Source organism: Oryctolagus cuniculus, chromosome 12, assembly GCF_051225735.1.
Source record: "Oryctolagus cuniculus isolate XC-2025 breed Fujian yellow rabbit chromosome 12, ASM5122573v1, whole genome shotgun sequence".
Classification (NCBI taxonomy): domain Eukaryota; kingdom Metazoa; phylum Chordata; class Mammalia; order Lagomorpha; family Leporidae; genus Oryctolagus; species Oryctolagus cuniculus.
The window spans coordinates 75,625,187-75,638,373 of record NC_142878.1 but is presented as its reverse complement, the minus strand read 5'-3'; the positions used below and the strand labels follow the sequence as shown (position 1 = coordinate 75,638,373).

General features: G+C 50.2%; 1 long non-coding RNA gene across 1 annotated transcript; it reads left to right on the top strand.

Moving 5' to 3' along the window:
* Nucleotides 1-8,776: 8,776 nt before the first annotated feature.
* On the top strand, nt 8,777-12,038 carry LOC108178254 (uncharacterized). Its single transcript, XR_007910423.3, has 3 exons — nt 8,777-9,396; nt 9,589-9,677; nt 11,227-12,038. It is a non-coding gene; the product is annotated as an uncharacterized LOC108178254 (long non-coding RNA).
* The last annotated feature ends 1,149 nt before the right edge of the window (nt 12,039-13,187 follow it).

Genomic DNA, 13,187 nt, shown 5'->3' with positions numbered 1-13,187 from the left:
GACAGAGTTAGAGAGAGAGGTAGAGGTAGAGAGAGAAAGAGGTCTTCCATCTGTTGGTTCACTCCTCAAACGGCCGCAACGGCCAGAGCTGAGCTGATCCAAAGCCAGGAGCCAGGAGCTTCTTCTTGGTCTCCCACAAGAGTACAGGGTGCCAAGGACTTGAGCCATCCTCCACTGCTTTCCCAGGCACATTAGCAGGGAACTGGATCAGAAGTGGAACAGCCAGGACTTGAACCAGCATCCATATGGGATGCCAGTGCTGCAGGCCAGGGCTTTAACCCACTGCAAATATTTTCTAAAGTAAAATTAATCTGAATGGGAGTTGAAATACAGTGCTCCCTTGCTGAACCTCCCTTTCCACAGTTTTCCTGGGAACCTAAGGTTTATGATATCCACATTTTATATTCCATAGAAGTTGCTGGAATTTTACTTTTGGTCTCGCTGAAAATACAGTGTTTAAAAAAAATTACTGTTTGAAGGCCAGCATTACAGAAAGAAGGAGAGACAGAGGCAGAGAAGATCTTCCATCTACTGTATCACTCCCCAAATGACTGCAATGGCTGGGACTGGGCCAGACTGAAGCCAGGACCCCAGAACTTCCATCCAGGTCTCCCACGTGGGTGTAGGGGTTCAAGCACTTAGGCCATCCTCCACTGTGTTCCAGGGCACATTATCAGGGAGCTGGATCTGAAGTGGAGCAGCAGGGACTCAAACCAGCACTCTTATGGGATACCAGTGTTGTAGGTAGTTGCTTAATCTGCTTTACCACAACACCAATCTTGAAAATAGTGGCTCACTTAGTTAATCCTCTGCCTGCGGTGCTGGCATCCTATATGGGCACCGGGTTCTAGTCCCGGCTGCTCCTCTTCCAGTCCAGCTCTCTGCGATGGGCCAGGAAGGTAGTGGAGGATGACCCAAGTGCTTGGGCACCTACACCCGTGTGTAGGAGGAAGCTCCTGGCTCCTGGCTTCGGATTGGCATAGTGCACCAGCCGTAGCAGCCATTTGGGGGGTGAACCAACGGAAGGAAGACCTTTCTCTCTGTCTCTCTCTCTCTCACTAACTCTATCTGTTAAAAAAAATTTTTTAAATAGTGGACTTTAAAGCACAAGTTTAAGAAGCTTTATATGTTTTATTTTGGTTTTGACCTAATGTATTAGCTCTGCTTCTATTCCTATTTCACATTGCCCATCACACTCTACCTTCTTTTATGGTTCTCTGAGCTTTTATTTTGTCTCCATACACTGCAACGGCAGTGACTATCATGAGGTTTGAATTTATTTTTTAAGGCTTATTTATTTATTTATTTATTTTGAAAGTATTACAGAGCTAGAGGGAGGGACAGAAAGGGGGATCTTCTGTTTGCTAGTTCACTCCCCAGAAAGCCACAATGGCCAGGGCTAGGCAAGACCAAAGCAAGGAGTTTCACCTAGGCCTCTCATGTGGATGACAGGGGCCCAACTACTTGGGCCATTCTCTGTTGAACACGTGGGCCATCCTCCAGTGCTTTCCCAGGCCATCAGCAGGGAACTGGATCAGAAGTGGAGCAGCCATTCTCAAACCAGCACCAATATGGGAGGCTGGCATCACTACACCACAACACTGGCCCCTAGAATCTACTTTCAAAGTCTGCAGATGTTGTATCACTTCTACAGTGGTGGGGGACATTTCTTCTGCCAAGGGCTGTGTGATATTTATAATGTCATTCACGGGCCATACAAAACAATCAACTTAAAAATTAGCCGGCTATACATTTACTGAATTTTGAGTCCTCCCCTGCAAATACATTAACAAAGCCAGACCAAATGATTCTGTGGGCTCTGTGTGGCCTGTGGACTGGGCGTTCCCCACCCCTAACTTAGAGAAATGTTGACTATTAACACACCTGAAATAGCCTTGACTTACCTATAACAGAGGCCATGTCTCTCTCACAATACAGAGCTTCACACCAAGGGCTGCAATGATGTTTCCATGGGCATCGCTGCTGCACCATCTTCAACACATAGCTTTTTTTAAAAAAAAGATTTATTTATTTGAAAGTCAGAGTTACACAGAGAGAGAAGGAGAGGCAGAGAGAGAGAGAGAGAGAGAGAGAGGTCTTCCATCCACTGGTTCACTCCCCAATTGGACACAACAGCCGAAGGTGCGCCGATCTGAAGTTATTCCGGGTTTCCCACGTGGGTGCAGGGTCCCAAGCACTTGAGCCATCTTCTACTGCTTTCCCAGGCCATAGCAGAGAGCTGGATTGGAAGTGGAGTAGCCAGACTCAAACCGGTGCCCATATGGGATGCTGGCACTACAGGCAGTGGCTTTACCCGCTACACCATAGCGCCAGCCCCAGCACATAGCTTTTATCCTCAAAATCATCTCATACTTTCAGGACGATTGCTGCAGCTCCAACCATCATTTTGTCATGATCTAGTCATCAGGAAAAAGAAATGTATAAGGACTACAGGTCACACATCCCAGCTGATTCAAAGCCTTCTAAAGTGCTTTTCTGGAAATCTTACCACAAGGTACATGTTTACCTCCCATGAACCACTTCTTTCGGTAAGAGAAACTGGGAGACACATTTTAACAATATGGGAGTCCAGCCCTACAGCTTGGCTCATTACATGAGTGGGTCCTCACACCCAGAGCACCCTGTGGTCTCCCTTCCACATCCACAAACCCTACCAAGCTGGAGTCTCACCTCTTCCCTGAAACCTTTTCTTGTTACTCTGGTCCAACTGACCTTTCTCTTTTCTGAATTTTCACTGAGCTGTCTACCAGACATGTCAGCAATCCACTGTTTGATGTTTCCAAGGCATATTACGTCACCCAATGGAAGAAAGGAGCGTTTCCTCCAAAACTCCATCAGGGAGTTTCTCCTCCAGAGAAAAAGGAGCCGGAGAAGGAGGAAGTGGTGGGAAGTGAGCACCAGGGCAAAGAGCAGGCTGCAGCCACAGGAACTCTGCAGTGACTATTTTAGCAGTGGGGAGAAACATGGGATAAGAACGGAGATTTAAAGATGAACTTTGGGAAGATTATGGTGTGGAGTGCTACACAAGAAAGGGCAGTGCAGATTTTAAGACACTCTCAGAAAGACAAACAGTGAAGATTTCCATTTTCCTTCTAAGCTTTTTGAGTTGCTTTGTGTTTTATTCCAATATGGTCAGCACACACTACCTACCAGTAAGGACAAGTTTCTCACTGAGGCAGGGCTTTGATTCCAGGACAGTCATTGTCCGCCCAGGACAGCAACTCAGAAAATAACAGCAAGAAAAGCCAAAGGCAAACCTATAGGGAACTTATGGTAATGGAAAGGAACATTAACCAAGAGGAATAATAAATAGAAAGGCATCACAATTATTCTCACATTAGTTTATACTTTGATTTATCTGTGGTTCATCTGAAAAAAATGGAATTTGGAAAATCATTTGTTGGAGTCGGTGCTGTGGCATAGCTGGTAGAGCCACCACCTGCAGCATCGGCATCCCATATGGGTGCCGGTTCACGTCCCAGCTGCTCCACTTCTGATCCAGCTCTCTGCTATGGCCTGAGACAGCAGTAGAAGATGGCCCAGGTCCTTAGACCCCTGATCCCATGTTGGAGACCCGGAAGAAACTCCTGGCTCCTGGCTTTGGATGGGCGCAGCTCTGGCCATTGTGGCCAATTGGGAAGTGAAGCAGCAGATGGAAGACTCTCTCTCTCTCTGCCTCTCCTTTTCTATCTAAATATGTCAAATAATATTTTTTTAAAAAGAAAATCGTTTGTTCGAGTTGAGGAGAGTAGGGAACAGGAAGAGGGAAAGGTTGGCCAATGGGCACTAACTTACAGTTGAATCACATGGTACCCCAAAAACTTGTACATTTTTTATGTGTCAATTTTTAAAATTAAAGGAAAAAACCTTTCCCATGGGTATCACAAAACAAAATGTGAGGGACTGCAACAATGTTTTCCCTTCTTTTTTTTAAGATTTTATTTATTTGAAAGACAGAGTTACAGAGAGAGGTGGAGACAGAGAGAGAGGTCTTCCATCTGCTGGTTTACTCCCGAACTGGCCACAACAGCCGGAGCTGCCCATTCGGAAGCCAGGAGCCAGGAGCTTCTTCTGGGTCTCCCACGTGGGTGCAGGGGCCCAAGGACTTGGGCCATCTTCTACTGCTTTCCCAGGCCATAGCAGAGAGCTGGATCAGAAGAGGAGCAGCCAGGACTAGAACCGGCGCCCATATGAGATGCTGCTGCTACTGGCCAGGGTGTTAACCCGCTGCACCACAGCACTGGCCCCTGTTTTCCCTTCTATATACTGGATCATTACAGAGTTGAAAGAGAAAGGAAAGAGTAAGAACAAAAAAGTAGAAGGTCAGAGAGAGAGAGAGAGAGAGAGAGAGGGCTGTGTTAAGCCAGACTATTGTCTGTTAACTCACACCTCATTTTATACCCTGCTGCATATTAGGAAATGGTCCTGACCAATCCTTCTCCCCTTTCCCATTGGTCTTTATATCTGGGCACATCCACTACCTACCAAACATGAAAAGGAAAATTTGATCTGCACCAAAAATCAAAATTCTGTGATCTGACTAGGATATTTACTCTATCTAGACAAATGTCTATCTTGTCAGTATTAAAACATGTGTTGTATTAAGTAGTATTCATTTTGCGCTAGCCAACAAAAAGAATTCAAGATTTCTATTGTCTATAACCAGCAATGTCCAACAAATCAATTCTGTTCTTTTCTCAGATCCTTTGAGAAATATTCTTAAAATAAGATGGCTTATCTTTTTAACAATTGACACTTCAATTGTCTGAAGCTTCGTTCCCTATCTTCAGCTATTTCATGTTCAGCATCTGCAGATTCCAGTGCCGAGTGAGCTCAGCCCACAGAGTTTCTAATTTCTTGAGCTCTCAGTTCTGACCTGATTCCTGCCCCTAGGGAAATATAATGCTGCTCCTGGAATCTTTCTAAACCACACAAGGACTATTGTGTAAGGACATTTCAGTGATCAGAGTTTATGACTCGGAGCTTCTGCAAATCTGAGTTCTAGTGTCTGTTCTTACAGCACCTCTTGGTCAGAATGTAGGGCTCCTAGCTTCTAGTTAGGAAAACTTGATCAAAGAATTGATGAGACAAATGACACTGGCAAACATCAAGTGCTTTTGCAACGTTAGAGTATGATGACAGGGTGTTGTAGAGACAACAGGAATAAATATAAGGAGAGAGAAGTCTAATGAATTTTTAGCAGAAAATTAGAAGTTAACCAAGTATTTATTGAGTACCTACTGTATGTCAAGCAATTTATTCTCCTGTTCAGTCTTTAACTATAGCAAAAACATCCCACTTTCAGAGGGGACACTGAGGCTCCAAGGAAATGAGCCACTGCACTGGCTTGAAAGTCCGCCTGCCAGTGAGGGCCACGGGATCTGAAACTCTCCGTTCAGAATTCCTTCCACAATCTCACACTGTGTTGGAAAAACTAATACACTCCAGGTTGAACATTCCCATTCTTTATCCAAGATCCAATATTTAGCATAAACCTACCAAAATACAACTCGGGGCAGGCATTTGATGCAGTAGTTAAGATGCAACTTGGGACACCCTGCATCCCGTATCAAAGTGCTTGGTTTCAAGTCCCAGCTCTGCTTTGGATTTCAGCTTCCTGCTAACCATACCCTGGGAGGGAGCAGGTGGTGGCTCAAGTACGTAGACCCCTGCCACTCACATGAGAGATCCAGATGGAATTCCTGGCTCCTGGCTTCTGTCTGTCCTAGCCTTGCTGTTGAGGGCATTTGGGCAATGCACCAGCAAATGGAAGATCTCTCTCTCTCTCTCTCTCATTCAAATAAATATAAAATACAAATAAATATAAATAAAATATTTTAAACAATAAAATGTACACATTTTCTACTTTAGTACAACCTCAAAAAACTAGTTTGCCTCAAAAAGTGGAATTGAGAAACCTCCCCTATTCTTGAGATCCCCTGTTCTTGAAGGACTAGAAAAGGCAGAATTTGCAGAGACTTAACACTGTTCCCAGGGTCCTTAGCAAATGGAATAATGCCTGTCTAATGCAGACTGCCCAGCGGCCTCCTCCTTTTGGACTAGATGAGGCCCTTTTATGGAGGAAGCTGCTAAAATGGCATCAGGCTATTAATGGGAAGAGCATTTACTTTAGATTAAGAAGAGTGTAAAGTAGAGCGGGGGTCCTCTATGACTGGCTATTAGGGATGTTAATTAAATATTTATAATGTCTAAATTAGCATAGTGAAAGCTCAATTCATCAATTTGTTCTGGCCTGTTTGTATGGGGGAAAAAATAACTCCAAATGCCCCCGAAGAAAGATGCTGTGTGAGTCAATAGGAAGATGACTGAACAATTTATTATGATTGTGGTAAACTTTTTATTTTGATTTTATTTAAAGGTACTTGTTGCTGCACCTTACCTTAAAGACCATTTACCACAGTCAATATACTGGAGGGCCATGCATTATTCATTGTTATCCAAGGAAATTTTTGCTAAGATGCTTCAATGCTGAATGCCAGATTGATTAATTGATTGCTTGATAGTTACTTCCAAAAAGAGGGGACTAGGTTTAATGTTGAGAACCTGGAGCTGGAAGCTAGAATGCCTGTTGAAGAACCTAGACTTCAGAGCTTGAGATGACAATCTTCCTGACAGAGCTGTTTTCAGGCCTCATGGTTAGTAATTGAGAGTTGAATCTTCCACTGACAACTGCTAAGACTGTGGCCGCCCTACCCTCAGTGGGGTGGAGAAGCTGAGCCTATTAATACCTACATGCCCACAAGCCTGTGGATGCTTAATGAATGTACTTTATGAATTCCATTAGTTACAATGTTTTACCTCTTTTATTATAGGACAGTCTCAGAAGGGAAAGGGCAACTGTCCAACCTACTTTCAACAGTGGAAGAGCCTGGCCACAGCAGACTTTGATGGAGTTTTCTGTAGGGAGCTGAAGGTCATCGCCATCCACACACACACACACACTGGGGTCAACACTTTCGGGGACTGGGGGGACAGAGAGAAAGTTCTGGGAGTCTTCCCGATTCACTCTTCCCCACACCGGCCCAGTTTTTGTCACATGGTCACAGCAAATGAACTTCTTTTCCCAAAACTAAAAATTAAAACATAAAACTTTATGACGACCTTTTGTTTTGGTTGTAACAAACTTTTTTTTTAATCTTGTAGGTATACCATTTGCTTTTCCTATGGAGAAATGACCAGAAATATAGCTTGAACCCTCTTCATACAGGGTGCATCTGATCTCTCTCTCTCTCTCTCCCTCCCTCTCTCTCTCCCCCCTCTTTCGGACAATCTGGCCTTCCCCAGAGGGAAGCTGGCGCGAAAGGGGTTAAAGGTTCGTTGGTCAAAATAGCCCAACAGAAGGAGCCCGGCCCAGAGCTGAAATCTAAGTGCTAATGACCGCTGCCCTTCACCCCGCTGCTGTCCACCGGCCGGACCTGCGGTCGGGTGGGGCCCGAGACTGGGAGCCGACACAATGTTGTGCATTTAACATTTGAACTTCTCCTATCCGAGGCAGCAGGCCGTTTTGTCCTGGGGTCGCTGACCCTGGCTCCCCCATCAGCTGCCCTGAAACCTTAATTGAATGACAGATGGTCATCTTCGGGGGCGCCAGAAGCTGCGGGCGGCCAGCGACGCAGGGGCTGCGGTCCCGGGCCCCGCCAGCGAGGTGGCGGATGGCCGAGGCGGCAGGCGGCTTGCGGGGGGCCTGCCTGGCCCGCGGGCGCGGCGAGGTCGGTGGGCGTCGGCCAAACGCGCGCGCCGCGCCGTGGCCCGGGAGGCAACCCGGGTCCAGCGGGCCGCGCTGGCCAGAGATCTCCGGGTCCTAACGTTCCAGCCTTTCCTGCAGGCCCAAGGCCGCACGCAGGCGAGGCGCAAGCTAGGCCAGCCGCGAGCCTGGAAGGCTGAAGAAAGAGGACAAAGCCGCTCCCTTCCTAGGCCTTGAGGCCCCGGGCTTCTGCACCTTCCGGCCCCAGGTAGAGGTCTCGGACCTCTGTGGCCCAGGGTCAGCGCCCACGCTCAATACCTCAGCCCCAGGTCTGGGCCGCCGCCCTGAGTCCATACTGGTGGGCGTCACCCCTGGCTGGAAGCCACACGAGCCCCGCGAGTCAGCCAGACCCCCTAGATGGGCCATGGCCCACGCCGGGGCGCTCAATCCCGCAACCTGCGGGATTTGAGGAGGGGGGTGCTTTCTGGATTCATTGGTGAGAGACAGACGCCCCAAAAGACCCCCGGAGGCGCCGCGGCCCAAGCGCGCGGCCTCAGCCGCCTGCCCGCGCCCTAGTGTCCTATTTCTTTAAAATAAAAGCTGCGAGCCCTACAATTACTGGGATTACAGTGAGCGGGTATTGATCTGCAGCCGGCATTGTAGGATCAAGCGGGCGGGCGAAGGCTGACATCGCCGCCTTCCCCACCCCCACCCCCACCCCCAGCCTCCGCCTCATCCAGCAAAGCGCTAAAAAAAAAATCTAAATGTTTGATTTTAGAAGTACCATCAACACCTGCTGCAAAAGAATGACACCCCACCCCAGCCCACCCCCACCGCGCCCAGGCGGTCCCACCTCTCCCCCTCTCCGCCCGTGGGCCTCTTGGGCCCGAGCCAGCCACGCCACCACCTTCAGCCTTATTTATTTATTTATTTATTCATTTATTTATTTATTTTATTTAATTACGGAGGGAGAATATACACATAAGCCAAAAAAAAAAAAAAAAGCCTCCCCGGCAGGCGCGAGCGGGAGTAGCGCGGAGGCCGAGGAAGGCGGTAATGCAGCCCTAATGCACACATAGCTGACATCAACTTCCGTCAGGCAGCTCCGAGAGATCGAACCTTTCGATTGTAACTGGGACAATTTGCATAGTGATTCCCTTTCAGAGCTTTCCCGAGTCCATAACGAGCCCAGGCAGCTATTCAAATGCAAGTTGCATCCCCAAACGCGAGGCTGGCCTGACCAAAAAGAGCCACTCGGCGCCCGAGACAGGCGAGGCTCGCGCTCCGGGTCTCGTCCCTCTCTTTTCTCCTTTCCTCTCCCTTTTGCTCCTCTGCTTCCTGGTCTAACTGGGAGCTGTTTATTTATGGCTGCAAATGTGTGCGTGCGAGAGAAGGAGAGAGCGAGAGGAAGGGGGGGGGGGGGCGGTGGCGGGATTGATCTTTTGCCTGGACTTAAAGATGGAGCCGAAGAAGCTGGAGGGAATTTGGGTTTGCGCGCCGGGCTCCGACCCTGGGCGCCGAGCCCTGCGTGCCTCCGCCCGCGACCACGCAGGAATCCGTGGGCCCAGGAGCAGCCCGGATGGTCCACCTGCCCCGCGGTCGCGCTACCGAGAAAGTCTTCGCGCTGGGGGCCCATCCCACCCCTGTGTTTAAAACGAGCGCAATAAAAGGTATCACCTGCGACGTGTGCTGATTACTTTTTCGTGCTGTGCATTGGGCGCTGGAGGTGCGGGGCGTGGGGTTGATTTATGGGTTGGGGAGGGGAGGAGAAATTGGGGGGCTTGACCTTCGTCCCCCCCCCCTCGTTTCCCTGTTTCTCACTTGAAATTATGCAAATGGCCTCTCGTTTCCCTTCCTCCTAGGAGGCTAGTCCTCGTGCATGAACCCGATCGCATGTCACAGAAGCAACTTGCCGTGAAATCCGCTAATGCGCCGCGACTCGCCCACCAGGGTAAGCGGGGCTCACGGGCGTGTGCGGGAGGAGGGGGCAGACTGGGGCGGAGGCCGGGTCAGGGGCTCCGGGCGCCTGGCCACGCGTGCCCACCGCTGAGCCCGCGGTCACGCGAGCGGGCTAGGCGCTGGGGGCGGAGGGCAGCGGCCGCGTCACGCTCGAGGAGCCGAGCGGGGGCGCCCCCCTCCTAGCCCGCTTGCCCGGCCACAGCCGCTGACAGGTCCTCCCCGCGAGTTTGAAGCAGCAAATGAGAGAGGAGAGGGGGCCCCCGGCACGGTGTAAATAACGCGGGCATGCCCCGCGCCGGGGGCCGCTGTGCGGGCGCGTGTCTGTGGTTCGTGCGCTGTTCTTCCCCTGGGCAGCCTGCGGCGACCACACCTCACCTACATTTGTGTGCCTTGGGGAAACGGAGCTGGGCGATTCACTCACCCGGGGGTAATCCTCAACTTGGAGTTTATCTACGCTTCCTCGGGCTGGTTCGCGGTTGCTAAATCTCCCGGTGGCTTTGCTCTCTCCAAGTCCGACCCAAACCCGCTAAGGATCCCAGGCCAGGGAACTTCCAGAGCAAAAGCAGCTCCGGTAGCCAGAGGGCATTAAGGTGGCTAAATTCGTGTTTTGTTCTGAAGTTTTGGTGGAAAATGTAGTCTCCTTAAACCCGCAGGAACAGCCAAGCACACGTTTTGAGATGTCCTCTGCTCACTCCATTGGTTCCAACGCTGGAAGCTGGCAGTGAGCTTTTTTTGTTGCGGCCTGTTTTATTCAGGGCATACACGGATGTTTTCCCCATTTTTAAAGCCTTGGCATCTTTCTTTTAAAAATGTAGACCGTGTCTCCAATCATTTCACAGCTGGTTCCTTAAGGACAAGATACGTAAGAGCCTTGAGCACTGAATGGTGGTAACAGCAGGCTGTGTTGGACAAATAAACCCCATACAAATGGAAAACAAATTGAACAAATGAAATGCTTTCGAAAGAAGATGAGGGAATTGACTTTGGGGGGTGGGGTGAGCTTAGGACCTGAACTGTCCAGATTTGATGATGACACAAAACCAAATCTAAAAGATTTCCTTTGCCCTTGCATGTACAAACTGAAAAACAACAGGCCTTCCTGGCCATCTCAGCCAATGGCACATTTTGATACAGTTCAAAGGACAATTCAGCTTTGGGACACTTGCATAGTTTTTTTGTAAACTACCCCAATTAGATAACCTTTAGTCCTAGTGGAAAACCATTTTAAATGTATTTCTGGTTTGGGGGTGGGGAGAATTTAAACTCCGACACTTAAATTATTCACTGGTTTCTGCGGGGTTAATTTGATGTAAATAATCTGTTCTCCTGTCAGCACAGGGGGAAGGTACAGGCCTGGCAGGGAGAAAGGACAAGTCAGGCGGTGACAAAGCCCTGTGCCTCTGCTTCCGAAGGGGGAGTTAGGGGGCTCTGAACCTAGCTTTGGTTTTCCTGCATCTCTGTGCTCTTAAAACAGTAACTCAAGATGTAAGTAAAAGTGTTTTCATTTTTTATTGATCCCGCTAACATCTTTCATTATCCAGCATGTAGCCACAGCAAATTATTGCTCATTTGATACTGAGAATTCTATTGACCATGGCTTTCGTCGGAGAGAGAATTCCAACTACTCGGCTGCTCTGCCGTCAGTCAGAGCTGAGGCTGGGGACGTGGCAAAGCTAAAACCCCAGTAAATTGAGCCCTCTGCCTCCAGGAATTGATGGAGATGTGTTCATTACATGGGGCCACGTGGACGTGCATAGAAATCTGCTTTTTACTCTGCTGGCCTTGCCCCCATTCGGGCGAAAGGTCGGCCCCTTTGGAACATAACTGCCTTCTTGCAGGACTGGGCATTCGTTTGCCTCTCCTGGATCCCTCCTGGCAGCCTATTTCCAGCTCTGGCCAGGTTGGGGCGATTAAATGATGCAAGGGAAGATTGTTCCTCATTCTGTGGTCAAAGCCACCCCAGTTTGGACTGTTAAAGAAATTATGAAAACGTCCCCTCCACAAACAAACAAAACCACCTTCCTAAAATGCCCAGATGAACGCTCTCTGGTCCAGATGTCATTTCCTAAATTAAACTGCACCACCCATACCCTACCCCTTTCTGGACCCCAAGTAGCCCTGGAGGGGCTGAGCTGGGGCACAGGGAGCTCGAACATCGTCTGTTCCCTCTGGTCGGTCGGAGTGGGCATCCAGCCTGAATCCAGCGTGTCCCTTGGCAGCGGGGTGGAGAAGCCACCCGGGCCTGGAAAATGCCTGACCTTTGACACTTGGACCTGCAGCTCCAGGGCTTGAGAGGCTGGAGAGGGAGGCCAGCTGGGAGAAGAGGCTGGAGATGAGGACCCAAGGGGACAATGGGAGAGGCTGGGATTGCTGGTGGCGCAATCTGCCTTCACCTGAAAGCAGCCGGGCCACCCGATGCCTTCCTCCTCCCCAGGGCGGCTGTCTCCGGACTTCAGCGGGTCTCTCACCACCTGCATCCTGACGTCCCGCGGAAGGGCTCCCCACCTGGAGGATGCCTCGGCCTCGCAAGATAGGAGCAAGAGGGAGAAACGGCCCGACGGCCGGCAGCGGCTGAGCTAGTGGGCCTCCAGGGCCTGTCAGATTTCCCTGCAAGGAGGGATCCACTTCCAGCCCCTCACACTCTCCGCTTCAAGTGAACCGAGCCACCTGGAGGAGCCAGGTCCCTGGGGACTCCGTGGAGCGGATGGCTTGGTTGGGTTTCATTTCTACACCAACCAAGAGCTAAGCCCTATCGGTTAGGTTCCAGAACAAAAGGAGAACCAATGAAGGACTTGACCAACGAGCCCCCCAGACCACGCGGCAGGCCAAACAGCACCAGCTCCAAATCTGAAGGCGCATTTGGGGACTCTAAGGGACCTGGCTTGGAAGTTATTTTTCTAATGCTGCTATTACGTGTGCATGAAGCTATGTGCACTCCGGGAGTCCAAGATCCCAGACCCCTTGCGCAGCCGGGAGCCACTTTGCCCCGGAATAAGGCAGTGAACTGGTGGGCGCACGCGCAGCTCACGCGGGAGTCACCCACGAGCAGCAGCGTGGAGACGCGGGTGGATTCTGACTCGGCGTGGGGAGGGGGATGTGTAAGATGAGATGCACACTGTGGATTTTTCTGGTTTTGCCTTTTTGTTTTTTAACGTAGATAACTAGCTCCCGGCGTCGGGGTAACCGGCGCGCTCCCAAGGCTGGAAATGTGCACACCGCCCGCCAAGCTTGGAGAATCCAGCCCACGGAGGTTTCGGAAACCCGGTTTTCCTGGTTTCAACCGGACTCTGAAACCCCACGATCCTCTCCGGGGGTGGGGGAGAGTGGCCGGCCCTGGCCAAGCAGGCAGTCCCACGCACGCGCGCGCTCACGCACGCCCGGCGTTCCTAGGATCCAAGGCCGTATGCAAAGCGAACCAAGTCTCCGGAACTGCTCCAATCCAGCAACCAATAAGGCAGCGACGTTCTAAAAGTTATTTGGGGGAACGAGGCTGAAACCTGAA